A 4,606-nucleotide genomic window follows, 5' to 3' on the forward strand; every position below is an offset into this window, starting at 1 on the left:
CCATCCGAAGCCACCACAGATGACTATGTCAAGGAAGCTATCAAGCACCAGACTCAGGTAGGTCCCGGGTTCGATTCCCACTGGCGCACCGAAAAAAAAATAATAATATTTTTTTTTTTAAAGATGAGTGTTTCACCGCCGTTTTTATTTCGTAGCGATAAAACAACTGCTACATTAGACGCTTGTGGTCTGTGTCGTAGCATGCCCATCCCGTAGTATGCCTCTCATCAGATGAGCGAGAAGAGACACAATACTTCCCATTTAAGTGCTGGGTCAACACGGGAACACCAGAAAGTAACCCGTTGAAATATTTGCAATCGAAAAACGAGTACAAACTTTTGTCGATGGTGGGATTCGAACCCGGGACCTTCTGCATGGCAAGCAAGCGCGCTACCACTGGACCAACCGTGCCCCCTATAAACAAAAGTATGAAAAATAGAGAGTTTGAAAAATATGTACAAACACAATGGTTAAACCGACTTGATGAAATTAGGGAAAACATTCAGAAGATAATTAAGGAAGTTTCCAGATTTGTTTTTGGATCCCATTGGGTCTTTGTCGGGCCACAGAGGCCTTCTTACAACCAACTGCGAGTATGTGCGTCAGGTGCACCTACATATATCATCGGGAATATTAATAAACAAGAACGAATTATTATTATGCCCGATTTCTGGCAACCTAATAATGAATTTCCGATAGACCAGTGTATGTAGGGTATACAAATACCATCCCCAAATCACTACACAATACATTATTTTATTCTCTTAGGTACTACCTAGTTAGTTCGTGATGTAACTTTTCAATTTAAGAAGAATGTGTTTCGAAAAATGCAATTTATACAATACCAACACGTGATTTGGAAACCGTGTTTTTCTTAGAAATGCAAAAAAATTGCAGAGAGCATGGGAAAGAAGGAATGCAAAGAAAGGTGGAACAAGGAAAAGGTTAGAACGAAGAGAGGCGAAGGAGGAAGAAGAGAGAAAAGAAGATAATATTGTTATAGAGTGAGGGGAAATGGAGGAAGGGAAAATAGGGGAAGTAATGAACTAAAGGAATGAAGGAGGGAGGGAGAGAGAGGGAGAGAAAGGGAGATGATGTTTTGCTTCCTTCTCTCTCTCTCTCTCTCTCTCATCAGCACGTTTGCACGCCATCGCCACTGCATTGGGATCGAGTACAAAAATCTATGTTGATAAATTATGTATGTCCACCTTACACCCGGCATTTCCTTCTTATTTCTCTTCATTTTTCCCGTCTTCTTCATCTTCTTCCTTCTCCTTTTCCCTAAAATGAATGGAGAGAGTGTTCAGACGAGGAGAAGAAGAATAAGAAGAGAAAACAAACGAGGGGTGATGTGGATTTTCCAGATAGCACAACAAATATAAATATGTTACAGACCCCAAAGTATGAGCTAAATAGGGACCACGATTTACCAATGCGGTTATTGAGTAAAACAACAACAACTTAGTAAAGATAGTAAAATAACATACTACAATTAGTAGTATTTATAGCTCCCCCCCATCGTGGGGTTCTAATGCTCATGGGATGAAGATCTTCAGTTAAGAACAGTATAGATGCAGGTGAATTCATTGTAGATACTGGATGAGTATCATCAGTGAATCAGTCATACAGACTGTCCGTTATCACCTAAGTAGAAAGGTATCAGCGCTTGTCCCACTAAACTTTTTAAAGTATTGTGTATTTATTAATTTACTATTAATATAGATTAGTAGTCCTCGAGACATTCCCGGAATAAATGACTTTTTTGATAATTCCAATCTATTTTAGGCCATAGGGTGATCCGTAACTCCCCTGCTCGCGGTAGTTGGACATGTGGCTGAGTTGTGACCTATCTGACCTCCCGGGAAGGTACTGACTCCCACTATTTACGTGAAACTTCAGGTAGAGTCGTTTTATTTGTTTGTTATAAGAAAGGAAGGGAATGAAATGCACTTAATCAAGATGGGGAAAAGTGGTTCAACCATAGTTCTCGGGTAGAACAAGTAATATTGCTGTCAATTAATGGATAGTTCATTCAAACTGAGAAGGTTGATATTATTGAAATTACACAATAAATTTAAAGTCCTTTGAAATGCTCATTACATGTTCTTGCACTTTTTTAAATATCGATGAGAAGGTAACAAGAACCATAGACCGTAATCTTCCATGACATGGTCCATCCATCAATTAACGGTTAATAACTATTCTGAGAATTCATCGGAGTGTGAAACTTACCATTATTGGATGGCTCACGTATTAGTCTTAATTAAGATGACATATCGATGCTTATGTCGGACACGTTCTTCTATGTGAAGAAGATCTATCTCTTGGAAACCTGTGAAGTCATTTTTAAGGAAATGCATGCATCTATGCATGGATGCATGTCCTTAAAAATGAAAGATAATGATGTCATATCGCTCGATATGATCAATTTTAACTCTCATAAGCGTTAGACCAGGTTTAAAAATTTCATATGTAGTTTACGGAACAGTGTGTATAGCAATTGGTTACTAATGTGGATCTATTAACAATACTTAACTGCACCTGGAGCTTGGTGGTTGGAGGTCCAGCTCAGGTTGCTTCCGATTGGTGATGTCCGTGACGGGGTGACTCCAACTACGTTATGCCATATGTATTCGATACATACTCCATTGTGTATTCATAGGTATCCACGTATTAACGTATACCACAAGTTGTTTTAAGGTCCTTTAAATCTCGAAAACTTTCTTGCGAAATCGTTGAGACTGAGGGCGCAGGTGTGTATAAGACACTTGACCTGTTATTGATTGTGCGTGTTAAATGGAGAGTATGCCGCGGCGCAGTGTTTATACCCACTGTCTTCTCAAGTGAATGATTATGACAGTGTGAGAGTAGTATACTGTAATGTGTGTACATAAGAAGGTTATGGTAAACTTGCCCACCACCAGACCCTTTTACAAACCTAGTCAGAACTAAAGAACACCTGCATTGGGGGTCTCTTTTTTTTTTAGCGCTGAAAGGCCAGTGGCGAGTGTGTTATATCCCATGCATACACACTGTTAGATTTCAAAGATTTCCGCTTAGATTTCAGACTGACGGATCCCTCTTATGGAACCGTCAGTCTCACACTTGTTACCTAAAGGTCTTTCTTGCTGAATATTTATTAACTGCGAGGACGGTGGACATACTTTTTGAAGTCAGAAGTTGAAAGATTACTTACTTTCGAAAGTATCTAAACTAAAAAAATTACTCTTAGTGCACTACACTTTAGTTATTCGTATTTTATTAACTTAACTAAAGAAGCACGAAAAATTAACTATTAGATTATATATTTTTACTGGACAGACAAACGCCCGGGTGAGTCGGAGCACTCCTTTTCACTCATCGATTACATGTGTATATTTACGCGGTATCGCTGCCACCGGGACGGTACCATCATTTGTAACCTAAAATCCTAATGAACTCTATACCCTTTTTAGTATGTCTCGACGTCACTCGTGGTTTAACCTGTATTATCTGTGTTCTTTGAAGTAAATATGTAAAAAAAAAATGTATCACATATCGTTTAACTTTCGAGAAGTAAAAACTTTATTTAAGCAATGGATAATCATTTAAAGCTTCATTAGAGTCACTTAAAGTCATGAAATTCTGGATAGCATGCAAGATTACAGTATTTGCATTAAAATATCACAATTACTCAATAGGAAATTCGGGTAGTATCTTGTATTGGGATATGACATAGTTATGTTACCCCCCCGCAAAACACTTTTTGACATACATGTTGGCCCCCTACACTAATAAAAATCACCTCACAGTTTTCATGCGATCCATTTTTTTTAAGATATTAAATTCATCCATACATAGATATTAATAATAAATCCATACACAACTTCCTCTCATCTTACTTTCACTTCTCCGAGAGAAATAGTTCTATCAAATACGATGGATATGCATAAGATTGAATAATTTTCATGGATTCATTTTAACTATTTTTCGAAAGGTCGTCGCCAAAACAACTTTTACTTTGTCCATCCAAGTTCCGAAACACGAAAAGCGAAAAATAAAATTAACTTGAAAAGTGCAAAGATCAGTCGCTCTTGAGGTAAGCAACTCAAGAGACCCCCATACCGAGACCGGAAACTACCATTTAATTGAGGCATACGGGGAATCCCCGCGTAATGGGTCCGCCCCTAATGACTGGTTATCCATCGCATATGAATAATTATCCGTATCCTCGCGAAAAATGATTCGGGTCCCACTATGTTTGCGTCCAGTGCTCCTCGATATGCGAAAAGGATTTCTGAAAACATCTAAGCCGCTCAGGGAGCTTAAGACTCTGTCTGTTACAAGTTGTAGGTTTGTTTACTTTTTAAAAGGGAGAAAATGTCGTTAAAGAAAAAGAAGATGTTAAATTTCCGAATGGAAAAGGACACCCAGCAACCCATCGTGAAGTCTCGGATTGGAATCACCTGTTTTTTGTCAAGAGGCTTTCCCTTTATACAAAGGTTTCTATCTTTTCATATTAACGTTGGAAAAGTAAAAGTTCAAGGAAAAAATGCTAAAAAGAGCGGATGTTGAGACTCAAATGAAACTCGAAAGAGGGTCCCCTCGAATGGGAGGTTGAACATAT

The 4,606-nt window shown here is 38.4% G+C and overlaps 1 protein-coding gene across 1 annotated transcript in view; it reads left to right on the top strand.

The window, feature by feature from the left end:
- The first annotated feature begins 6 nt into the window (after positions 1-6).
- The window catches only part of LOC103522668 (eukaryotic translation initiation factor 3 subunit L-like), an 11,425-nt gene continuing 6,825 nt past the window's right edge, over positions 7-4,606 (top strand). Inside the window, exon 1 of the mRNA XM_008487764.2 lies at positions 7-57. The gene's annotated coding sequence lies outside the window, so the exon portion shown is untranslated. The remainder of the gene's footprint in view (positions 58-4,606) is intronic.

This window comes from Diaphorina citri, unplaced genomic scaffold, assembly GCF_000475195.1.
Source record: "Diaphorina citri unplaced genomic scaffold, Diaci psyllid genome assembly version 1.1 scaffold10124, whole genome shotgun sequence".
Classification (NCBI taxonomy): domain Eukaryota; kingdom Metazoa; phylum Arthropoda; class Insecta; order Hemiptera; family Psyllidae; genus Diaphorina; species Diaphorina citri.